We start from the raw sequence: 26,841 nt of genomic DNA, 5'->3' as shown, positions 1-26,841 counted from the left end.
ATGGGTTGATAAGAGATTTAGAAAGGGCGGAATAAGAGGTGAAAAAGAAGAAGAACGTTAGAAGGAGGCGAGCAGGCAGCAGTTGATTAACTTTTCACTTGACGTTATTGCTTTGGAAACAGTCGTACGATTCACGCGCCTAAATCGCTTTGGAAAAATTGCGTTTCAAACATCGTTCGATCGATACGCGGCCAAATTCGCCCCGTTGATTTATCGTTAACGATATTATATTTCGAACTTGCGCGTTTTGTAGCTTTTTGCTTGGTCCGTCGCGCGCATTTTACGACGCGAATATTTCAACTGCCCGTGGCGAACGCAACATTTGCGTGTCTCGTACGGCTACATTTATTTTTACATTCTGCTAATTTCCAGGATTATTCTATTACCTATAAACATTTTCCCGCTGCACTGGAAATTATCCGGGAGAAATGTCGCGCTTTTATAGGTACGCGGGAAACTATCGCGGATCAGGATTTTTATTTCGCCATGTAACACTCGTACGAGAAAAACCACGACGAAACGTACAGAGACGGGTGACTGGACGCTTTCGCGCACGCGTGTCAACCTGCATATCACCGACTCTGATTTATGGAACATTTGAAATCTGATTTTCAAGATTGCTGAAACACAGATTACAGAATGCTCAGCCGAATTAAACGTGCCACTCTCCATCCACTCACGGTTTTTATTCCGCGATAGTGTAAAAAGATATAAGAGGTTTGCAACGACGAAAAGAAAAAGAAACAGAGAAGGAAAGAAAGAAAGAGAGAGAAAGAGAGAGAACGACGTGTATCTTCGTCGATGAATGCGAGCGAGAGAATTCAGAAACGCGAAATAATCCCCTGTTTTATGTATCCGACAGAATGGCCGCGTGCGCATGCACGCAGATACGTGGTACATGGCTGGCGAAGTTAACCAAGAGCTTGTAGGCGAACAAAAGCCTGTTGTTATCCGGCAGAGGGCAACCGTTCGATCCGGCTAGCAACATCAAATTTCTGTTTGCGAAAATCTGTAGCCATTTAACCATCGAATCCTACCGCGATATTATCCACCTCGTATAAATATGAATCGAAACGCGAGCTGGCAAAGCGAGCACAATCGCGGATAGAGAATAACGAAATGATTAATTCGTCGCGAAGCAGATTCTTTGAACGAATCCGCTTACCTATGGTTGGCCGGTGATACGAAAGAATCGACGGGCACTGGGTAACTGGGTATCAGGTGGCAGGTGACGCTTGGAATCATTTTTAAGCGGTCTAATTCTTTCGCGTTTTTCTTTTCCAGCGAACAATGATTTATCGCGTCGTAAATTTTTCAAGAGGATTCCATACAAAGAGAAGTTCGCGAGAGAGACAGAGAGAGGGAGAATAGAATAAAAGGGAAGAAGGATAGCGCGGAGATATAGAAAGAAAAATAGAAACTGAAACGAGAATAGAAGCGAACCGGGAATGGGAAGCGAGAGGGTGGTAACATACAACGACGAGAAATGTGGAGCAGAAAATGAAGGACGTCGAAGTGAGAATAAAAAAAAAGAATACAACGCGTATCTAGATAAATAGGTAGATAAATGTAAATGGACGGATAGATAAACAGATAGGCGACCAGATGAACCTTTTATTCCGGGAACTGATATTAAAGGTGTGTAGAAATAGAAACAAAAAGAAGAAAAAAAAAACAAGCGAGGAAGGAGGCAAGGCGGAGAATAGAAGCGAGAGAATGAGGAAGAAATTGTCGAGAGCAGTACTGCTAATATCCTGGGGGCGGTCGTGGGATAGCGTGCACCTGCGCGTATGACAGATACGCCCCTGGCATAAAGGCGACATTTAGGTCACCGGCTTTTACCGCGGCAGGCTGCACATGTAGACAGGCCTTACTAGCGATCGTTCTCGCTACTAGCATCAACGATGCCCTTTCTTGCAAAAAAAAATATTCCATCTACCCTTTTCAAGACCATTTAGAATGATTACTCCGTTATTAACCGAAAAGAATCGATCTTTTTTTAAGATTACGATACAGATGATGTCACTATTTTATCTTCACAAATATCTTTTCTCTCTTTTTCCTTTTTATTTCTTCTTCAACTCGGTTCTCTCTTTTTTTTTATATATATATACAATTCGTTAGCCGTGGATCGAACGTGGAAAGAAATAGCAGGACTTTTGAACTTTCTTTCACGACTATCTTTTACGATATGACGTAAACAATATATTTGTCGTTGCACGCGCAACACAATTCATTTTGATCGTATCGTTTTTATGATCGACACAGTTAGACAGTTACAGCGGCATGTTAGTCCCGTTACCTAAAGGGAACAATGGCATCGAATGCAAATAGCAAGAAATTATAACGTCAATCGATTATATCTAGCTCTAATATATTTAGTCGGACCGTATGACGTTTATGTGCCCGTAATGCAGAGCACTTTAAGCACAGCGAATGTGGACAGAAAACTCTGGCTGTCTCTCTCTCTCTCTGTCTCTCATCGAAATATAGGTTGGCCATTATATGTATATATTTATCCATTCGATACCGTAGGCCAATTATCGAGCACTTTGCTATGGAATAAATTACAGAAGGATAAATTGCATAAAGATCGTTCAACGATTCCGCTTATTTTCTCTTCTCTTTCTCTTTATTGACAGTTTGCCGTATCAAGCTTGAATAATACACCGCAAAAATATCTTTATAGACGAGACACGTATCGCGAACGGGTCAACGGTGTACGAAAGTTAAAATGCTAAAGTGCCTCTTTTTAAAAATGATTAACTTCTTACCATTAACGTCACAAGCCTATCTACAGGTACTCGCCTCTTTCCATTCGAATCGTAACTCTCGTCTTTGTACGATAATTGTACGATGCCGTTTAGATTCTCGTTTCGCTTGCGTGCCTCCTGCCTATGGTCCCTGATAAAATAAATACTTCATCGCGGCATTGTTTATTTGCTTATCCAGGTGTAGACGAACCAAACGAACGTATCTCGTTCACGTTGGATTAAAAATCCATGCATTATTAAACAGGCTGTGTTGGTTGGCTCTCCGACTAACGTAAACTTGCCGTTTACGCGATTCAATAAAACTCGATCTAACGGTATGCGCGTCTTTAACATCGCCGCGACGTCGCTATTCTGTCATCTGGCGACAAGTTTATCAAGCGACAATAATTTGACAACGCGCAGCGAGACGCGATGCAGTACGTAACAGGAGGAAAATTATCGTCTTGACGCCAATTTCGATCCTGACAAAGCTTTGTCGCCGGTATATTCGGGCATCCGTAAGCTCGAGACACTTCCGGCACGAGGGTAACGACTATTCTCCTATCTATACGACGCTAACTGTTCGCCGTACGAGTTGTCGCCTCAAGAGTGCAACTCGTCGAACGAACATAATCGGACACGGAAACAAGATACATACACAGGGCCGATTCTTTGTCAAACTATGTATTAACATTAGAACTACCACACCTGTCAAATTGACTGGTGTTACAGTTTTATTTTAAAATTCCTACTTCATGTTATATCTTTTCCACAATGATGCAATGACTTTCGCAACGATAACTAAGAGAATAATATAATGAATTTTATTTCGTTTCTTATATATTCAAACTGAAAATAATTTCGTATCGAGGCTACTTATACCAATAGCAGTTAAAAGTGTAAAAGGATCCTGCGATCCGTTTATCGAACGCCAATTAACCAGTTCCCTCGTTTTCTACAACTTCCCACACGTTTTGCAAATTTGTACCGCGTATCGTTCGATACGACGATATCAATTATCAGGAAAATTCCGGATCGATCGCTTGATGTTAACGATAGAAATGCCACAGCAGTGAAAACGACTGGTTCTACAATTTTATAAATGTGTCAACCCCCGTTTAGGTTGATCATGGTCCCAGACGGATTAATAATAATGGAATTGCTTCTGTAAGAAAGAAATAAATCAATAAATATACAGAGGTACAAGTACCTTCGTGTTAACTACCGGTAGTTCTAATGTTAAACAGGTTTAGCGCTTTGGAAAACTTTACGACGCGACGAAAAAGCTGACGGTTTAATCGTAGAAATAGGTCGATCGTATTTGCGAACGTGTATTGCTATACGAGGCTCGTTCTAATGACGAACAGAAAGAGAGTAATCGACCGATACATATTATCGATTAACCGTCTATCGGCCGACGAAGCGAATTTCGATATCTGAAATGTCTCCTAGACAAGCATTGAAAAATGAACCCCAGGCAAGAAATAAAAATACAGTCGGTTGGAAAACAAAATGCAACCGCCACCGTTCCGACACGAAGCTTCGGACAGATGAATTCGTCGACGGTTTAAATATCGGCCCGATCGATTCCTATAATTTCCTCGCGAACGATACATACGTTTGATCGTTCAGTTTCGAATATCGATAGACGTTTACCGATTCTCTTCCCGTATACGTGTATTAACACTAAAACTACCGATAGTTAACGCGAAGTTATTTCTATCAAAACCAGTCAAAATGACTGGTCCTTAAAAAACACGTAATGATGGAATATTTATTTCTTACAGAAGGAATTCCATTATTATTAATCCATCTGGGACCATGATCGACCTAAGCGAGGGTTGACACGTTTATAAAATTGTAGAACCAGTCGTTTTGACTGCTGTGGCATTTCCAGCGTTAGCATCTAGCGATCTAGCGATCGAACCGGAATTTTCCTGATAGCTGATATCGTCGTATCGAATGATACGCAGTAAAAATTTTCAAAACGCGTGGGAAGTTGTAGAAAACGAGGAAACTGGTCAATTGGGGTTCGATAAACAGATTGCAAGACCCTTTTACACTTTGACAAATACCAGTCATTTTCACTGGTATTGGTATAAATAGCCTTGATACGAAATTATTTTCAGTTTGAATACATAAAAGAACCAAATAAAATTCATCATATTATTCTTTTAGGTATCGTTGCGAAAGTCATTACACCATTGGGGAGAAAAATATAGCACGAAGTAGGAATTTTAAAATAAAATTGTAAAACCAATCAATTTCACCGGTGTGGTGGTTGAGGTGTTAATTGCGATTTAATTTGTCCGAACGATACGAGTGATACGACGTTGCTCGTTCATATACAAACGAACGAACCGATCTTACCGGCGATTTCTATGAAAATAAACGTATTTGTTATACGAATTTCGCGTATCTTCGTCAAGAAGTACCAGCGTCGACATTCTGTAGGCTAGTAAGTTACGTATTTCTATAGGAGAAACGATATTGAGATTTTTATTCATTAGGTACAAACAGCGAGGACAAAGGACTTTTATGTCACTGTGAGAAAAGTTCTTAACCAGCGTACACGACAGAGAGGAGCGTGTAATCATCGAAGCTGACGAATATTCAAAGCGTCGAACGTTTTCGATGCAGAGAAAGTATTCCGCCGGAAGTCGAATATGGCGGGCAATGCGTATACGCGTCGTCGTTTCTAACAGAGGGCCGCCTATAGGAAAATGTCGACGCGATAGAAAAAGGAGTATCGCGGATAATGGGACGGGTGTGTATCACTCCCCGAGATAAGTTATTGCTGAATCAGTCGTCGTTGTATAGTGTGATCAGTTCCACCGAAATAAAGCCAGAAGCATCGTTGACGAAGCATCGGTAAAGTGTCGAGATACGATTTTTTTCATCGGCCTCTATTTCCCTAAAAATATCGTCGAGGTTCCCGCTTGTAATTTCGATCGATCGAAACAAACGCCCCCTCTTTGTCGTTTCTGTCTTCTCTTTGCTTCTTGTTTTTTTTTTTTTTTATGTCCTTTTAAACGTACCAATGAAACGGGAATAAATATTGGGAATTTCTGGACGTGGCGAAATACTCGACAGCGTGGTTCCATTATGATCGGTAACGATCACGTACAAATCATTCTCGCGGGAATCGTTTCGTATTTTCCTATTTTCCTTTGGATAAAAAATTAGCACGAAAGTCAGCGCAACTAATTGCTTATAAACGGATAACGTGTAAGGCAAACTCTGATCGATATTATTCGATTTTCCATTGCAGTTTCACCTGGAACGCGAAGGCGGCTGATCGGCGCAGTTCGCGTTCTATCGCTCGTCGTATAGTGCTTCATTTTTCTTTCTCTTCTTCCTTCTTTTTTTCTTTCCCTCTTTGACATCGGAAGTTTCTCTACCCTTCGTTTTTCCAATTTGCCATAAATTTGGGAAAGCAAAGTGGCAGAGAGGCGAAGAGAGGAAGAAAAGGAACAGAATTATCCAGCTTTTTGTCAATACGCTCGTTCGACATTATTCGGCAGCCTTTGAAAAGGCCAACCGAATCAACAATGATAAATTCGAAGCGTAACGTGAATAATCGCGCGAACGAACAAAAAGCGATTCGAGACAAAAGCAGGCGAGAGTGAGAGAGAAAAAATCAGGATGGTTCCTCCTCCATCGGTTTCGGAACATTTAATTCGAAGGTACGAGGGGGCCAGGAAGCGGCTCCACAGGGGAGGAAGGGGAGAGTTGATTCACGAGAGCAGGCGAATTAATGCGAAAATTTAATGCAGCTGTCACGTGTCCAGCCGTTACTAAATCTACGTATAACGTCATTAAATCGGCAAAATCGGCGCTACCGTGACTCTAACACGCGTTTTGTTTCGTCCCGTCCGCACAGGCCATATTGTAACGTGTGACCCGTTTTGCAGTCGCTAATTGTAATAATTTTCTGACTCCCGAGCGTGCTGTAAAAGCGTCGAAAGGACACAGACGATCGTTCGAGTTGCACGAGTTATACAGCTCGTTTCAGAGTTTGGTATACAGGCTGGATCGGCCAATCGACGTGTTTATAAAAAAGAGTAGGAAACAAAAGCGATTTGACAAGCACGTGTACAAACTGTGTACTCCACAATGCCGAACAGATTGTGACTCTGCGCGTCAACAATCGATACATAACCTCAAAACGGTGCAATTTTTTCTACACCTTCAATGGCGCGCTTTACCGGCGCAAAGCTGAATCAATATCTCTCACTGTTTTTTCTACGCATCGAGCATTGTCGAATGTCTGTTCGACTAAAAAAAAAGCATAGCTCTGTCAAAAAAGAAAGAACGAATTAGCAGGTACCGGAAGATATCGTTTCATCAGCGGAACAGACTTTTCACATTCGTGAAACGACTACCTCGCCCCCATCCTAGATATTATCAGATATTCGTTGCTACTTGTTAAGCTTTCTGAAAGCCTAATAAGCGTAATTTCGCACCTATAACTCAGAAACACCCTGTATAAGTCGAGTTTCAAGGCGAAATTTTCCACAGGACACGCGAGCAACTCGATGTACTGAAAACTGCAAGTAGATATACCACCCTAGGCGTCTCGTCTCTAGAGCCCTCCGCTCCAACGACCGACGTCTTCCAGCCAAGAGAACACGAGTATTACCGTTTCATGGAGATCGGTAATTCGCGCGGTTTGCCGGAATTTGAAAATTACGTAATTAGAAATTCTTGATGCCAGAAATGTTACACGCGGCCCTGCGGCACAGGTATCCAAACTAAATATGTACTTTGTAGGAAGAGGCCGCTTTTGAATTTGATCACTTCGAAATCCAAAATTCGGCTCGTACGCGTTCGAAAAATCCGAACGGTCCCTTTGGCTATATTTCGTGCGATTAAAGACTCGTCCGCTTCTGTTACCTCGATCGTGTCCAATTTGACCCGAATAATTAAAGTAGCAAAATAAAAGGCGGATAATCGATGCGTTGGATTCTGGTACTAATTAAGAAGGCGCGAAGCTCGATCGAAGCGGCGGTTCTAAACGTGTAACGTTCCTTTCAGGGCAGACCAAAAGTGCACTAATTTCCGATCACGTGGTGGAACAATTTTACCGAAGAATATTTTCAGGCGGGCGCCGACGGGAGAAAGTCTGCTCCATTGTTGGAGAATTTTAAAGGTATAATGGAATCTATCGGTAGCTCGTTATTATCTCACTGAGGCGAAATTCAATCGAGCCTGCCCCTCATTTCTACCCCTGCCCAACGCTGGAATTCTAACTTCGGTTTCGGTCGATATTCTACGTAATCTTCTTCGGTGGTTTGGCAATTACGCTAGAAAATACATAATTCCATATGGAAGGGAAAACCACGAGCTCCGATGCTAATTCACCAGTTTTCTTATTTACTATACGACCAGTTTGCAAGGCGATATGCAAAGTTAATAGAAAGAGCAGTGAGGAAATTGGTCGAATTCTGGTGCAGGACACCGACAACCGTTTCAGAAATTAGATTAGCGGATTAGCAAACGCCGTGCCGCGGCCTGATGTACGATCACCTCTCTCCACCATCTCTGTCAATTTTCTTTTACATTTCGATCCTATCCCACGAGAAATTGTAATCGTAATAATTCCGCGCACAGCCGGCCAATACTCTCGAGGATCGACGTTCCAGTCGCGTAATTCTATTTACGTTAAACAATTTGGCCGGCAGGTGGAAATTCGTGCGTGGCGTAGGAAGATCTGGCGAAAAAGATGGAAATTGCGAAGCGATTTTAACGAGAAGAGATAACGCGAGATTCTGAAAGAGAGAAAGAGAGAGAGAACTACAGCAAGGGAACGTGATCTGAAGTTTGGACGCTCGGAACGAAGATGATACGATAAAGATGCTTCACGGAGTGCATCGGTGAGCGATTCGATAGCTTTTAAACGAATTAAAATTCTAACAAATGTAAGAGAAGAGTAACGATCGATGGACGAGTACTCGAACCTAACAACCTTTCGAAACGAAACTTTCGACGATTTATACGGCGATCGGTCCTAGAAATCTCCAGGTATCATGATTTCTCTGCCGCGAAAAGTCGTCGGCGAAACGTATTCCCATCTGCCCGATACACTCCATATGCAAACGACGATCCAGTTTGTTTGGATCTGTTCCATCCAAACAGTCGCGCCGTATACCTACCAAAAGCATACACGTAAATGTATGTATGTATGTATTACAGAATCCCAAAGGTGTACGATAGCGTTGGAGTCGGTTTACCCCGATCGACTCTCTTATCCAGCGAGGGAAAGGCAAAACACCGTGAGAGGATACATATGTTCCGTGCAAGCGGCCGGTAATCGATCATGGAAATCCCGTAAAAAGTATCAGGGATGTGTCTGGCCCATCGGTCTCCGAGTGTCAAACGAGAATTAATAGTTCGCCGGAGTAATGTACAATGTGTACTAGGCTGGCTAGTACACGATGAATAAAGATGAGACCGATGAGCGAATCGCTTCATCGATGTTGAAGAAACAAAGGAGAAAAAGAAAGGAGAGGCCGGTATATAGAAGAATGCAGAGGGAAGAAAGACGGATAACAGACGACGCGGCCTAGGAATATGGAGAGGCGGAGCGAAAGCCCGGTGGCCGAAAAAGAGTAGAAAAAGAAATTAATAATCGGGGCGGGTCACACGATGGCTGTGGCCATGGTGGTAGAGGTAGAAAGGGATGGAAAATTTAACCTGACCTTTTTGAAATTCTAATTTCGTTGAAAGCACTTCGAAGCAAGCGGATTTTCATTTTTTCCCTGGTCCCCCCGCCTCCTCTCCTATACGGCCTTTCTCCTTTTTCTTTCCTCTCCGCGCCCTGTTTTCTCCTTTCTTTTTTTTCATTCTCCACTTGGCTCTTCTTTTCCCTCGCTGCCGGTGTTTTGCAGATGGTAGTAATAGACGCGAAAGACAGAAATAAACGCTTTGACGAGCGGTAGCCCCGCTCCAGTCCCACTGTTAAAAAGATTAATGAGGAGAGATCGTTTCCGGGACTTCAATTTTATTAAAGGACGTTCAAAGAGAATCCCTCGATACGACGTATCCCTTCGTCCTGTTCGTTGGCGGATTTAAAGGGGAACGGAGGTGGAGAAGGCGATGAAAGGTAAAAAAAAAAAAAAAGAAAATAAAAAGGAATCGGCGGCGTGTTGTATCGCGAACGGGCAAAGAAAATCCCGGCATTGTGCAAGAAATGCAGCGTAGACAATGCATAGACAGAGCCGCTACGTGGGATATATTACGTCCTTTGAAAATGAACTGATTGTGAGAATTCCGCCGTTATCGATAACCGTTCTGAAGAGACTGCCGGCTTAACCGTTACCATTTCCAATTATTTTTTGTATTTCCGTGTGTCGATGCTCGAAGAAGTATCGTTATCGAAGCGTACGGAAGCATATCGCGAGATGTTGATAATAAAGCGTTTTTAAAAAAGAAACCTTTTCGTTTCGAGGAAAACCATTATGGCTGTATAAAACTGAAGTAACGTGTTTGTCGCCGATCGGACGAAACAGGCAGCGCTCCGTAAAAGATTAATAAAATCGCTATGAGAATTAATGAACAGATGGTTACGACCGAGTATACCGTAGAAAGTTGAGTGTCCCATAAGGACGGTTTATCGCATTCTCCGCAATTATCCGACTTTTCTTTCGCTAGTTGCCGTTTTATATACAAACTTGGATAATTTTGAAACATTTAAGAAACGATAAAGTTAAAGATCTTTAAAAGTGAATAAAACGATAGAAATGTGTCAACCGAGCGGAACGTGTACCGGCACTCGTCGTATTTTATATATCGTAGAACTCGTCAAGAATTTCACGGAATTCTCGCCGAGCTACGAAATAATATCGCACGTTAGACGACTATTGCGCTGTGAAGCGTATCATAACAAACGGAAATTTCATGTACGAAGCACACCGAAAGGGGAACATCTTGACGACGGAACGATAAATAACAGAGAATCGCGATAACTCGTCGATCGAAGCTCGCCGCTTCCTCTACAAATCGTCTCCATTTTGAAGCACCGTGGAGCACGCCAATCGGCGAGAAACCTAAGGATGGAGTCCGCCGATACAGAGAAAGAGCGATACTAAATGCGCCCGCGGCGGCGGAGCGTGAAGTTCCTAACAATTCTCATTCTATGCTCTCCAGATTCCGCTGTGTCGCCGTTTCTTTTCCGCCCAGACGCTCTGTATACGTAATTCCCGTAGCCGCGATAGCTCCTTTGTCCCTATTCGCGTATCCTGGCTACAAAGCCGGCTACCTTTCGCTTTGATCGCGACGTATCCTCCAGTTCGGCAACTTCTTCGGGCTTTTCCTTCTACCTCTTCCTTCCCTTCCTCCTAGTTTTGCCAACGGCAAAGCTGCTTTGGACGAGCAGTTCTCTCTCTCTCTCTCTCTCTCTCTCTCTCTCTCTCTCTCTCTCTCTCTCTCTCTCTCTCTGTTGATAATTTTCCTCTAGAGAGTTTTTCCTAAAGTATTTTATAGGTTTGCGCGTACTATTACTATCGAACTACGTACGTACGTAAGAGACGAAGGCAATGGGAAAATATTTGCGCTTAAATTCTTGCAATTGTGGCTAGTGGTGTAAGAAAGAAAGGGGGCAAATTGTTTCCAAATAGACGTAATTTTAATCGACTTTCACGGAATGTAATTTTAATCGACTTTCACCGACGCAGATCCATTGAGAGAAACGGGTATAACAAGGAATACAAGAGTCTGGGGGGATCAGAATTAATAAGCGATCCCGCTTCGGAAACTTTCTAGTCCTTTAAGAACATCCGGACGTCGTGACACGGAGGGAACGCGATTCTCCGCGTCGCGACGATGCACCCGCCCCCGTGTCCATTATACAAAGCTGCCTCGAAAACTTGAGGGAAGAGAAACACAAAAAAGAGAGACAAAAAACGGCGAAGAAAAAAGAAGAAGAGGGGGAGAAGAGAAAAGAACAGAAAGTTTCTATCACGCGAGCGAGAAGTCTGCTCGCTGGCTGGCTGGCTGGCTCGCTCGCTCGCTCGCTCGCTTGCTCGCCTCTACGAAGATTTACGCCTGACCGTCTGTAATTTAATAGAGGATACTTTGCCGGAGTTCCTTCGAGAGTTACCTGTTCTGTTCGCGCACCTCGCGGAACGTGAGCTGACTTTGTGTCTCGGCATATCGCAGGGAAAAAGAAATAAAAAGGTAGTCTATGAAAAGAGGAAGACGAAGACGAAGAGGCGGAGCGAGGAAAGAGACGAGGACGTGAAAGAGGAGGCAGGTTGCGCGCGACTCGTAGCGTCGTTATTCACCGAACTAGCTCGAACATCTAATTACAATGAAAGAGGCTGTCCACGTAGCGATGAAAAATTCAATATGAAACTGTAATCGGGAGCTCTGTCTTTCTCCACGGATTAGTATCGGTGGGCCGACCGCCTCCTCCGTCTCTGGTAGCCGTGATTTATGACCGGGCCACACGTAACGCGCATCGGCTGAATAATTTTCTCTATCGGGCTCGGCCTGATGTACGATACTTTCCATTCTCATCGATCTCCAAGTGTCAAACTGGTATTAGAATCGCCAGAGTGGCGTACGATGTCTTATCGAGTTCTCGTCGACCGAGACCCAACCTGTTCGAGCCCCTTCTCTTCCACCAGCTAGATAGAGCTCGTGGAACCGAAAGTAAATCGCTCGACAAAGAAAGGCAAACGACATCCTGATGTCTCTTCCAGCTAATCTCGAACGCTATTCGCCTGATACTCAATCTGCGGTAAGGGCTGAAAAAAGAGAATCTTACGAGTAATATTTTTTCATTGATATCGTTATGGAGATAGGGCTAGATCGGAATCGTTGCTATTAGACGGAAGAGCTTGTAGTTTAGAGCGAAAATCCTTTAACGAAACGAGAAAGAAGAACGTTGCCCAGGGATATATACGAAGAAGCGATACTCGAAGCGATTTGAAGAAAGATCAGGATTTCAGATAATCTCGATTGGTGGGATGTAATTTCAATTAACTTCTCTTTAACACGGTTGCAAATGTACCGATCTAACGACGCTCTTAATCGTAAAGCCAACATGAATTTCTGCTCCATGGCTGACGTACTTTCTACGTGGAGATACAAAAGAAAAACGACAGAAACAAATCCTCGAACAAATCCCGCATCCAGCCCGAACAAGTTTCTTTCAGCGCGCTAATGATCCCCGAATCTTCACAAAAGACTCGGATCGCAATCTCGTTTCTCTTTGCTACGTCTGTTTATCTTGCAGTAACATCGAGGCGAAGACGAGAGAGATTAGATGGACCCCTGTTATGACGTAAGTTAGGGAATTAACGTTTTTCTGCCCTTTCGGGATGAACTTCGTTAGCATAACAACGATCCGCGAAGAACGCGTGGACGTAGAGAAGAAAATGGAAAAACGAAGAGACTAGCTTTCTCTGGCTGGCATAGGTAGAGAAGCGAAGCTGTGCAGACCCGGCGATAACGTCACGGAATTTTCACGTCGCGGCTCTTAATAAAACTTACGAAACGCACGAAACGTAATAAACGAGCGACGTTATATAGGTTGATACACGCAGCCAGGCGACTGACCCACTTTTTCCAAGATGTATGAATATTAGTTTAACGAACTCTGCCTGCAACGAAGGTACCTGCCACTCTTTCTTTCTTTCTTCCTCTTTCCACCGCTTGCTATTGCGCCGTCACACTCGCGTCGCACGAATTTTTCCTCTTTTCCGCGTTAAACGAGCCACCTCCAGCCCAGACCTGGTAATCAACCGTCTTATTTTCGCAGCTTACACAAACGTTTTTACATTCTGAGCGCGATATCGTGCGAGGACTCGCGTTATCATCTCCGTCGCGCGGTGCCTCTTCAAGATCTTCGGTTCGATTAGCCGATGCACTATATCTTTCGCGATGAAGATTATCGCTAGAAGCAATCTGCAATACGTAGCTAAATATTTCGTAGATGGTTGATTAGAATTAAGCTAGTAAAATGAAAACAAATTATATGTAACCGCGTTTCTGTCTTTCTATATGAGAATGAAAATACCTATAGTTTCTTTAGTAATTGCAAATGCAGAAGATTTGGTACCGATCATTCTGATCGGTTCGGTTGGTCGATGTAGCAGATTAAGAATCAGTAACGCGAAAATTACAGCCAGATGATCGAACAAATATCCAACTATCCATGTAATTCGTCAAATTTACAACGACCCTAAAAACATTCGGATAACCTTGAACCTAAGTCAAACTGGTTGAACCTTCAAGACAGCAAATACTTCGATCGCTCAAATATCATCACCGTCCATCTAACACCAAACGTTTATGTGGAAATCGTGATACAGCTGAAATGTCACGACGACAGCCGTCGTCTTGAGCTTAGCAAGCGATGGGCCCCGATGCGACGATTCTCCGGTCGGAAGGCATAGCGGATCAGCGCGGGTCAGAGTAATAATTCGTGCGGAGAACATCGGAAACTGTCGGAACGTCTGAATCGCATATCCGGCCGAAATGGCCGGATACGAATCGAGTGTCAGCTCTGGGAATCCGCCCGGTCTATCGGTCGATTATACACGCCGTAATAGACCGTCACGCAACTATGAGAATCCGTTGTGTACTAGCTGGCTTCGAGCTACCTCGAGATGTGTCGAAACAGAAGCTTCCACGCCACGCGGCCAAGCTTCAGGATTTGCGAACGGACACGTGTACGTAGTCGCTCTTTGGCACCGTGTTCTCGACGTGGAATTAACGACGCGACCTCACCAAAGCGAATGAAATATCGAAACTAAAAGCTATTGACGTCTCGCTGAACGATGAAGATGTTTTTCAAGAATTTCCGGAGCAATGGATCTTTTTCCTTTTAAACGACCAGTCCATTTGAGAAAAGAAGATAGTTCGTCGAACAGTTCGTAACGAAAGTAACGAAAATCCAAATTGTCAAAGTTTACCATTATCTTTGCGTTATTCGTTGTTGTTACGTCAATTAATTTAATTTTATTTATAAATCGAACAGGTAAGAACTTTTTGGTAGTTATAATACAGAAGAAACTAGATTAGCGGAGGATTAACAAGCGAGTAGTATTGGCGGTTACTTCTGTGCTGGTATGGCCAGTCTGAAGGTCACTAGTAGAAAAAGAAGCAGAAGAAGAAAGAGAGAGAGAGAGAGAAAGAGGAAGAAAAGAAGAACATAAATCAAGTAGACAGCTAAGAGAAAAAGAAATAAAGTAAAGTACAGTATGTGAAAAAAATGAAACAAAATTATACCCCTTGGAAGTTAATATCCCTGAGGAATCTACGGGCTTCAGCTTCGAATACAGAAACAGTGTTTCGTATTGGTAAATGGAATATTGTCACTGTATAAGTCGAGCTCTATAATTCCGAAACATCTCTCGGCCTATCTGATCCTGGCCGATCAGCGATCGACAATTAACTGGACGCCGATCGAATTCTATTTTTTAACAGGCAAAAACGCTAGCGATAAAATGATTGCGACAGCACAGCCGATCGACGATGACCGTTCACCCAAATATCATGCATCATCGTTGAAAACATGCTGGAATTCTAACAAGGACGAAGAATATCCTGGCGAAAGGATCTCGGCTGGTCCGCAGCAGGAAACGATTACGGAACAATCAGAGCGACCCAGGCTTAATTACGAAATGATTTCGTTGGTAGTTTGTGCGCCTTATAATCGATTAGCGAGCATCGGGTTGGCGCTTTTCAATTAAAAGTTTTTGCCAACCGGGTCGAGCGTCTGAACACCGGTAAAACTGTCCGTTGTATGAAACGAGCGTCGACCAAAGGAACTCGACGTGGGATTAACTCGCCGTCACGTTTATTTTATATTATTCGACGATCAGAGTATACGACGATAACACGTCGGCGTCGTTGCGAGGGTTTACGAGACAGCAGGCGCTATCTGTCCGGTGCAACGGGGCACGGAGACCCGCCAACAGCTGCGGCAATCGTCGCTAAAAGATACGAGAGCGCGCAATGTTTTAACTCGATTCAGAATTACCAGCGCCAACACGTGTACACGTGTATCCCCTTGTTGCGCGTTCACCGCGGCCATTAAAGCCGCGGCTTTAACTGACCCCGGTGGAGCTTCGCCGATATATTTTCCGTAGAGGCTAGTAAACGCTGCAGCAAGTTGCCCACGAATCCGTCGATCCTTTACATTCCTCAACCGTCTGAGCGAGCTCGCTTCATCTGGAAATGGCCTGGGGACTTCACGCCAGATTATACACGGAATATATAGAATATATGGCCGCTGTTATCGCTGACAGTTTAGACGATTTTGATACCTTCAGACCTCGACTTTGGCAGCCTGTGTGTTACAAACGGCAGACAAAGTAAATTGTAATTTACTTCGATTTCTCTCTTGACACGGTTCGTAGGAAATTTCAAATTGCAAAAACACACATAACGTGCAGGAATGTACAAATTATTTAAAAGTATAGTCGTCATTCTAACGAAATAATTGTCTACTTAGGCTCTATCGATTTGATCGAGCTTCTAGAAACCTACAAATACGCGTAAAAGTATTATTACTACTGTGCCTGTCTGTGAATTTCAAGTCACCGCGATAATCCTATCTCTCCGTCTTCTAATACGAGACTCTACTCTACGCACTGGGATCTGTAGACTATAGATAACAAGAAAACAAAGAGCCAATCGTCAAAATCTTCCCGTCGCTGCAACTAGGAGACAATCAATCATCTAATCAACGACTCAAACTCTAATTACGTGCGGAAGCACCCTCGAAGTTCCTCCTCGAAGGCTGGAAACCGAGGAATTCCATTAAAGTACAGGCTCGTTCCATCGAGGGAGAGCTGCAAGAAAATACAGGGTAACTCGATCCCGCGGCCAGATCGAACAAAGCGGCGCTATTCGTGGCTCACGAGGGGGAACGAACTGCTCGATATCCTTTTTTCACCGGAAACGGGACCACGTACCGCTGGCTGGTCGCGGGTGCTCTTATTAAAGCGAGGCACGCTGTAATTCTCCGCGATCCGCGTTTCAAAGCGCGGTGAACTATAACGATTTCATTAGTCGTAGGTTCACGACGCGGAATTCCCCTGCACCGTCTTTGCGAATCGTTTCATTGCGAGTCCCGACCCGGTTCACGGCCAATGAAAACGCGATCGGGCTTCTGCTTCAGACTCCTCTTCTGCTCTACTCGTTTTCTGCCTCCATCGAAGATCAAGCCGATTAATCGTCGACGAAAGCCTGCTCGAACGCTTATCGTGGGAAATTTCTATCGATACATTATTACGCGCGTTGGAGGAAACTTTTTGAAATTTCGTTAGCCCCGCAACAAGACACAACCGTAAATCGTGATTACGATAGTACGATTTGAAATAGTACGTCTTCAGATTCAGAGCTAATGAGATTTCAAAGTGTTTTTTATACAGTATATACATAAAATATTTTTGCGAGCCGCTGTACATGATCCGCGTACAATTTCAAACTTTCGTAAGATCCGAGGAATTTAACCGTAATGTTTCTGTTTCTCCTTTCTGGCGAGATAAAGAAGTTATCAGCGTATTGCTGGAAGAAAACATTGGTACTTTGAAACTTGCAATTCTTTTGGTTCATAGGCATTTAACGGAATAGGTGTTCCGAAGAAAGGGAATAATTATCATTGGCGATGAAACAGCTGCCTGGTGAAATAGCTCTGAAGCCAAGCATTTCGCTAGCATGGTCGCAGAGAATCGGTGTGCCGGATCTTCATGCACAATGAACGCGAGCGCAACGAGTTACCGCGATGATGCGGTTTCCTGCCGGAAGAGTTGACCAGGGTATCGTAAAGAAGTTGGTAGAAGCCTGGAAAATGTTCACCGGGATGCCACTTTTCCCCTCTGGGTGGCCAAAAGAAATTGAATCTGTAGTTTCGCTGGTAACATCGACACCTGACAACGAGTTCAGCGGATACCTTGAAGCCACCTTGGAGAAGCCATTAAAAAGATCAAGCAGCTAACAAGATCGTAATAAGAAACAGCGGATCTATTAGAATGTTCAATCGCTTTTCCAGCCACCGCCCACGGTAATTTAAGGTTGGCTAACTTTCCGTAAATTATACTTAGAATTTCGCCATTGGTATAATTGAATTTCATAGACTATTCTCCGCTACTTAAAAGGAAGAACATAAATTCTCGTCTCTGTTGAAGCCGGCCATGTGACTACCGAATTCCTGATGGAATGTTAAAGTTCGACATCCGTGAAAGGAAACCATTTCTCAAGGAAATCTTCGAACGGTAACGATAACGGAAGAAAAGAAGGGAAAAGAAAGGACGAGAAGGAAGTTTCGCAGCGACGTAATAACTCTGGCAAAGATTAGACGGATAAGAGAGAACCGTCGAGACGTCCACTTCGCGAGATAAGATTCGGCGGAGACGACGCTTTCAAGGCTTTCGTATCGATAATGCAACTTTGACCGACCAGTCGTACAACATCGAATCGCTCAATTACCTGGACCAGGTATAAACCGTGCAACGAGTCGCATACGCGGCGCAAAGGAAATGGGAAAATCGACCGACGCCGAGTCCTGTCCAAGCGATCGTTCTGCTGTCGGCCGATCCATCTTTTTCCTGTCAATTCTTCTGCCATGCCGATCGCCTTTGCAAATTCCCGGTATATCAAACAATTTTACGACACAAAGGCACAGTAAGACCGACGAATTGAAGAAATACGTCACTTTTCATCCAAAATCCATCTCTGTACCCGATGAACGTATCGTGTCGCTCGTTGACGATCCCTGTAGATTATTTCGATAGAGTTTGACAAGGATTCGTTGATTGCCGAGTAATTTGTGACACTGTTGACCACTGAAATCTGACTGCTGACTTGAGATTGAGATTCGCGAACAGGGGAGACCTCGTGGTTGTCAATTGTTCAAAGCATGTTACGTCGGACTTATGTTATAAAGCGAAAGCTTGCATCTCGATTTCGCACGATCGCTATAGAAGTTGCAATATTACAGGTAAGAGATGTCTACATATTACACGATCGTTTCAGTTAAAAAAAATTGATACTGATTAGAAAACATTTTCAATTTCTGGCTCGTTAAATCGACTTTCAGTCACGTGTTGGGTCTCGGAAGGAATGTAATTAGTCTTACCAGTATAGCGATTTAATTGGCGAAAGTAAACGTGCCTAGCGTCCACGGGTTAACGTTCCTTCGAACGAACTTGAAGGATGGATCTTCAGAGGGTGGGAGAGCGAGAAGCGCGAGGATACCGTAAAGATTTATGGCTGTTGAATCGACGTGGAAACACGCTGTCACGGAACACGGAATCCATCTTGGAAACTCGTACACGAACTGAAAAATACTTGCGAACTGACGACAGACACCAGGAACAGGTGAATCTGAACAGGATTAGGCTAGTTTCCAAGTCAGCCGAACGGACAGCCTGGCCGTGCCGCGCGACACTTTCTCGACGACTGGTCTCTAATGATCGCTCGCATTTGTCGAATTTAATTCCGGATACTCGATCTCTAAATGCCTCGGGGCGAGACGAAAGCCAGCTGCCGATGGAATCGATTCGAACATATCCCTGCCGGAGTTCAAGAGGTTGGATAGTTATCGGAAACGCGGCTAAAAACGATAGTAGCTGTAGGAGGGGAATGAAATACTATCTTGACCCTATTTACGAGCCAGCCGGTTCGTAGATCCTTTGCCCATCAATCGAACGCTTGAACCAGCGTCTAGTAAAATACAGTTTCTTTGATTGCAACTAAATATATACGTATTGGAAAGCTAAAGCACACGTTGGACATTTAACCGTTTCGTAGAGAGATGAGTCCCTGAAAATTTTCTACGAGTAATAAGAAAATTATTCGATGAACGTTCTTGGTCGACGATGACGTACATCGATGAAACGTAGGTCCACGGCGTGGAGGATAATTAGCGAAGACAGTGCGTGCATGGCAAGCGAGGAAGAGATTGACAGGGCCAAGAAAAGGCCCGTTAAAAGCACATTGGAAATCTCGCGCGCGTGTATATTCCTCGCAAACGACGTTAATCCATTTTCAGATAACCGTGCTCGCTGGTCACTTAACCGTAACAAACTACGTAGCCCGTCTCTGTTTCCTCTCTGCTCAGACAAAACGACGACAAAACCCGGTTCTTTCGCGAATTTTACCACTATGCGAATCATCCGGCGAACGTATCCTCTGCTCGAAATCCCTCGAGCTTTAAACGTCAATCTCCGATGGTGAGATTTCCACGCGAGAGTAAGATCTAATCTAATCAGAGGAATTAAATTGCGTGTGAATGAAAAATGTACTTCGTGTTTAGTGGCACCATTAACGATTATGGCCATGAATCGAAGAATACTGTAGGAATTATACCAGTAAAAGAGATTCTTTATAATGGTTCAATGGTTTGCTATAAATGGACGTTAATTGGAAGATATTACGGTAGATCGCAGCGTACTCGGTTACTTTTCGTTGCTACGTAATTCTAGTTAACTACTTTTGTTTGTTAGTCTTGCAACGACACGGAAGGATACATCGAAAATATGCAATTTCCTCTTTTATAGATCACACTAACTACCATCAACTACGATCACTTGCTCGCAAACAATTACAACGAATATGAAAAGTCACGCAAGAAACCACGAAACCCGAGTAACGATTCAACGTCTGGTAGTTCGCTACTGCAAGCTTCGTTGCCACCGAGTACACCCAGTATTTTCAATTTCGAATATCATTTCACGGCACGTTTAATTCGTCGCAGACGTACGTTTCACGCGTGTACAAGTTAACGGGCTTCGATACACAACGGATGCCTCTTTTGCCGATTTTCATGCGTTTCGTTCGTTTCTATTTTGCGTCAGAAGCAAAGCTGCCTATCTCTGTCTGAAAGCCGAGCCAGCTATCACAGGATTTACAGATAAATCCATTTGACCAAAGATAATCACGATGGCGGACGGACAACTTGATCAAGCCTCGACGATCTTGGTCCGATACTTTTTTTTTTATTTCTTTCCCTTATTTCTCTCTCCCTTTTTAGTTCGCAGTTGCGCAATCTTTCCCGTGCTTTGAACGGTCTCGTTTCACCGTCTGCTCCGCTCCTTCGAGCAGATTTATTCTATTTATTCGCTCAACCTCGAGGGAAGTCGGCCGATTACGTCGAAATTCCTTCTCCAAAGCCCTCCGATCCGACCCCTTTCCAATATAGCTATCTCTCTTTCGCTCTCCTGTAGCCGAGGTTCGAGTGTTTACTCGCGTGTTCGAGTTCTGTCAGTATCACACGCTCTCCGCCAAACAAATCGATCGTCTCCTATCGCCGCCTCTTTTCGCCGATTTTCGCCCGCCTTTCGACTCGACCGATCCCCCGGGACTACCAGGGCTTCTGCGATAGACGCAAGAAAACAGGGAGCGTAGAAAGATCCGACCACTTCGTGCCAATATCTTCCAAGAAACGTACGGATATTTTCTCGCGGATTCGACCAGAGTTCCTTCGAGAATATAGCTTAAACGAAATGGCAATGTTACGTGTACTTACATGTCCAAGGATCGGCCACGTTGAACGACCGGCTTAGGTACGAAGTTCTCGTCGCCTGGTGCGAGGAGGATCGGCTTGGCAACCGATGGAGTCGCGCGTGTGAACGTCCTTCGACACAACGTGCACGCTATCCGGGCCTCACAGCCGCGTCTTCCCTTCTATTGCGGCGTCGCACCTCCTCATCTCGCCGTCACTTGCCCACGCAGAGATTCTTCCTCACTTTCCACCAAAAATCCCAAGAATCTTAGTTCTGGACGCACGAAAATATACAGAATATTCTCTGGGTTTCCGTTTCAAGGTTGATCAACCGATGAATCGTCGAAAATGTCGAGAGCAAACAGGCCAGGGTTTCGCGTTCCGAACAAACCCCCTCCGCTTCCCACGAATCAGTCTTGTCCGCCGCTGCGTCGAGACGCGAGAAAACAGAGGGTGGAAGGGTGGCGAGACCGCGATGAAAGGGCAGGTCAGTGCGTCGCCGGAGGATACAACCTGCCGAGATCAGTCACGCTGTCGAACATACGATATCCTTCTGCACACGAAGCAGCCAGTGACACACGCGATCCTCGTCGGTAGAAATGACAAAACAAAGGTGTACAGATACTGGTTCACTCTAAACGCGACAAACGACAACGAGGACACCGAGAAGAGGAACGAAACGGTGGACGAACGACCGAACGAACGAGGCGGCTGAAAGCACCGGAGAAAGAGTAGGAGTAGTGCGAAGAAGCAACGGCGAAGAGGGGTGTACCAAGCGATAGTCCAAGGTGGGGGGAACGATTTGGGTGGCGGGCGACGACTGGGGGTGGCTCTGAAGCCCGGTGGTTGTGCTCTTGCTCTTGCTCTTGCCTGCCTGCCTGCGTGCCTGCCTGCCTGCCTGCCTGTCTGTCTGCCTGCCTGCCTGCCTGCCTGCCTGCCTGCCAGTCTGCTTCGCCTACCTAAAGGCTTGCCTGGCTATCTGGTTGCTTGGTCGCCAGCTAGCTCGCTTTTGCTTGCCTCGCTTTTGCCACTCTACCTCCACTCTCTTTTTCTCTCTGTCTCCGTTACACTCGTCGTCTCACTCTCTCTTTGTCTGAGTATGTCTCTTTGGTTGCGCAGGACCCGCCGCGCGACCCGGCCAAACCCAGAACCCGGCGTATAGGTACCGCGGGCTCGCATTCGAGCTCCAGCCACCCCAGCTGCTCTATCCCCACCAGACCAGTCAACCCCCTCGGCCAGTGATGTGTCGACTGTCCTCCGGACCACGCCGAAATCTAAATTCAAGGATTTCTGTTACTGCCTGTTATAAGAATTGTCTTGTTTAATTATTTGTAAATCACATGCGTTAGTAACGGTGGATTATTTGAAAATTATAGCAATATATTACTATTGGTGAATCAATTCCGTTTACATTGATAAAAAGGATGATGAAAGATCAATGTATCAAGAATGTTCAAAAAAATTTTTTGAAGAACGTTTTATAGGGGTTATGAGATTGGAATTAGGGATGAAAATTTGAGGTACGTACATGGAGAGCAACTTTAGCGATGAATTAGTACGATTTATGAACGTCGGAGCGTCGAGGGGCGGAGGCGAATGGACGATTAACGACAAGCTAGCGGCGCGGCGATAGGCCCGTGTCATACCGGGGTGTATTAGTAAAATTTTATTTCGAGCACTCGAAAACCGGCTATTACAGTCTCGAAAAAAGAAGCAACGGCCGAGGCTGCTCGAGGTGAAGACGTTGCCCGTCCTACTTTTCTTCCTCGCCACTTCTGTGCTCGCCGTTATTTCTTGTTTCTCGTCGGCTGAACGCTTCCCCTTTCGAATAGCCTGCAATCAAATACGTGCGCGTAAATGGACCATTTCCAGTCGAGCCGAGAATTTTAGGCCATTCGAGGCGAACGTTGGCGAAGATAATTAAAAGAAAACCGCAACACCATCGATGTTCGAGCTTGGCGAATATTTCACGCATAAATTCGGTGGACATGGGAGCAAAGAGACACGATTTTCTTCCAGCCAATTAATTAAGAAGAATAATCACCCGTTTGGAGGGATAACAGTTATCGATATCAGAATGATATTGATAAAGCATTGTTAAACGATTCGAGCGGGAATTATCGATTGCGAGTCGCGGCAGTTCGCTTCTCTTGAATTAGTTAGACAACAAGCCACAAAGCTGGGCTTCCCTCTACTTCTACACTCCTCCCTCCCTTCTCCACCTGTGATGCTAAGTAATTGCTGCAACGAAATGTTACTTGTACAAATAAGTCGTTATCAGAAACGGTCTGATCCACTGGGGAGGAACGGCACGAATCACAACTCGCGTTATCAAACTCCAGTACCTGGAGAATAATACAAATTCTTAAAGTAGTGTTTAACATGTAATGATTTATAAACGATCTACGATCTAACAGACGTTATTAATCATTTCACAGGTGGTACTACAAAAAAAAAGAACGATCGATAGAACACTCCTCAAAGGTGGCTATTTCAAAAAGCTGGTGCATGCGAAATAGTTAACAAGACAAACACAGAAAGCTCTAACAAGCCTATATTTACGTGTATGCGAAAGATATCCGTCTCTGTTGCAGCCGTTCCATAATTTATCGCGCGAAGGAGTGTAGTTAACACGAAGCCAGGCTGTCATTTCGCTCGCGACAATGCCGCGAGATTATCCCGCCTCGAAGAGACCACATAATGATACTAAATTTCAAGCGACGAGGCTATCACTCGAAGCTTGCTTGTGTTTTTAGAAACCTCCATTTAAAGTATCCGCCAAGCGTGCAGTTGAACGAAGTCTAGACTGTATCTTAATTGCGCGTCGATGCTTCAGAATGTAAATCTCGCGACAGGATGAGGAGGTAGTCCTTGCATGAGATCTTGTGTTGTTTTATCGCTTCGAGTGAGCGTTCATAAATAACGAAACTCAGTTGTATTGTAGAATAACATCCAATTCTTCTTGCTCGTAATTTAGAATCTGACGATATTATCTTTCGTTTTTAATGTACACCTTAAAATGAAAGACGTTTTATACGTAATTTTAAGAAGGGTAAGTAGTTAAGAATATGTATCATAGAAAAATGTTAAGTTACATTCGAAAATGGTTTGCCCCGACTGTCTTCCGTCACGTGAAGTGGTCCTAGGCTCTTGAGTGTCGACTTACGGCACTAACGACAACGCCAGCCCCCTCCAAACACCAATTCTACCCTCTCCTTACGCTCCCCCTCTCCAGGTCAAGCTCCGCGATCAGCATCGAGCCGCACCACCGTATACCTATTTCAGCATGCCGTACTCACTCAATGAGTCTGAACGAAACGCCTGCGTTTTCTTAACCAACATCTATTACTTATTACGTATTTCTTTCACTGAACTATACCATCTATGATTTAAACAAACAAAAAAGAATGATTCGTGATTAAATGATCGTTTGATCTCCCTCGAAATATTCCAGTTCATGTACAAACAACGTGAACTATTTTATAACATTTTTATCTTTTACCTCGAGGAAACAAGCGCACTGGAAAAATAGTCGAAGGCCTAAGACACCATTTTTCAACACAGAGATACTCAACTTCCAAGACATGATTGACATGCTCCACTTCTTCCCCTACGAAATCCACTTTTTCTTACTTCACCGCAAGGCTGGTAATCATTCTTTCTCTCTACCTTCATTCCCACGTGATCCGGAGAAGGCTGATCTCTCGGCTGCGTTGTCTGCGCCGAACATTTCGCTTTAACAGTCTTTACAAATTTATATTCAGACCTGATCCTTCATACGTATGTACGTACCTCCAGATTCTGTAGCGACATTTTTAAGCAAATTTTCGCCAAATATTCGTGCGGTTGAAATCGTGGCCACGAAAAATGAAACACTTGGTAGAGACAGAGTAGAAAGGTAAAGGACGAAAGTACGTGATACACAGAAATAAACGGTCAATAAAGATTTTATAGTTCTCAAGGATTTAGCTTAGCACGTTGCTCTCGTAACAGTATTTTCCAATATATATATGTATCCTAAACCAAGTTTTTTCTGTGTCAGATATAAAGTCTCACCTGATTCATTCTACTTTCTATTTTGTTTTTTTTTTTTTTTTAGTTAAAATTATCATTCTAAGATGTACTTTATTTGTTAGCCAAAGTTAACAGCAAACTTTTCTACGAAGGAAGTCGATTCTTTGCTGTGTAACAAAACAATGAATTAAAGAGGATAAAGAATCACTCATTACCTCTTTATGATTAAAGCCACGGTGTCAGGTTTCCTTCGCAAAAGTTCAGTTACCTTCACCCTTGTACAAACTCTCTTGATTCTCATCGCTTAAAAGCTTTGCAGTTTCTTCTTTCTCTATGTTCTCTCGAACACGAAACTCTAGCAAGAGGAGACGGATCCGGAAACGGAGCAAACAATTTTCTAGTCAATCGTATTCCGTGAACGAGTCGGTCGTTGACATACAAGGCGGAAGATACGCGCGAAGGTCCGTGCTGTGATAATTAGGCAGAGATCAGAGTTTTCTTCTAGTTTCGTATACCTGAAAACAAGTTATCTCAGCACGCGCCAACTTCGAAAACACGCGGCTAAGATTTCATTCTTCTCAAATGGACCGTCGATCGTGATGCAACGGGACGGATAAAAAAAGGAAAAGCACAATGTATCTGGCAAAAATACTTTGAACGATGCTTAATAGCAGAGAGCGGAGAAAGGAATTTTTGGTGGGCTATCGACATACATCACGACTTTTTCCACTATGCTTCAATTCCTAAACATCACGGGATCCTGTCGAGCCGCCCCCAAAGCAGAAAACGAATCGATAAGCCGGCGGGAATCGGGCAAGAAATATTCGCGTGAAACACGCCATTTTAAACACCGACTAAATTACCGAAGCGCGTGAGAAAACGAAGTGGCCGATTTCTTTTTACCTTTTCCTTTTCTTTTTTTTTTTTTTCTTTTTTTACTTCGAGTTGCGACGTGGTTCGTTGCGAGACAAACTTAATGTTGACGTTGAAGAACTCCATCCTTGCCACCGAGAGCGATCTCGACGTTATTTTCAGCTCAACCCTGAATCTTAATGAGCGTTACAATCATGCTACTAGAGTAGGCAGAGCTTTGGGACCTCTGTCGAGGTTCTTGGACGAATTTAAGAATCCTTCCACGCACGGGACACTATATCTCGTCGTCATAATTCACTTTCTCTTACGAAAGATTGCTATCATTTGCTTATAAATCTCTTTATACTCTATGAGATTGTCGAAGGTGAAGGTTTTAAAAAGTGCATTACGACGCAAAGATAATACCCGGAAGGTTTACAAAACAACGTGTATGTATAGAGCACACAGTCGTAACAGTCTTTTTCAAATGTCGATACTTAATATACTTAAATGTCGAATGACAGTACAACGATGAACGTTCTCTTCAACGTCTTTGAATAGCCAATAAACTTTACGCGGACTATATATTATCAGTCCTTCTACCTCCGAAGAACAGTTTCGTTCGTTAAAGATAAGATATAATCCCAGCCTTTAATTTCACGTGCAATACCAATATTCAGACACCAGTTTTATCGCAATCGACGCCCTGGTAAGTTCGTTTCTTCCGTTCTATATTTAAAAAGCAGCGCAAAAAGATTTACT

The 26,841-nt window shown here is 43.9% G+C and overlaps 1 protein-coding gene and 1 long non-coding RNA gene across 3 annotated transcripts in view; both read right to left on the bottom strand.

Annotated features, from left to right (window-relative positions):
* LOC122572933 overlaps positions 1 to 22,355 on the bottom strand; it is a 43,007-nt gene extending 20,652 nt beyond the window's left edge. The window contains exon 1 of one of the 2 annotated variants that reach the window (XM_043738669.1): positions 21,238 to 22,355. The gene's annotated coding sequence lies outside the window, so the exon portion shown is untranslated. Of the gene's footprint in view, positions 1 to 18,846; positions 18,864 to 21,237 lie in introns of those variants that run through there. The other variant, XM_043738674.1, reaches the window with a different exon arrangement.
* A 558-nt stretch (positions 22,356 to 22,913) lies between these two features.
* LOC122572934 lies at positions 22,914 to 24,900 on the bottom strand. The gene is made up of 3 exons (XR_006318611.1): positions 24,309 to 24,900; positions 23,776 to 24,226; positions 22,914 to 23,046 (listed from the first exon to the last, which is right to left on the bottom strand). It is a non-coding gene; the product is annotated as an uncharacterized LOC122572934 (long non-coding RNA).
* Positions 24,901 to 26,841: the final 1,941 nt, after the last annotated feature.

This window comes from Bombus pyrosoma, linkage group LG11 (genome assembly GCF_014825855.1).
Source record: "Bombus pyrosoma isolate SC7728 linkage group LG11, ASM1482585v1, whole genome shotgun sequence".
NCBI lineage: Eukaryota > Metazoa > Arthropoda > Insecta > Hymenoptera > Apidae > Bombus > Bombus pyrosoma.
This window is presented reverse-complemented; position numbering and strand designations above follow the sequence as displayed.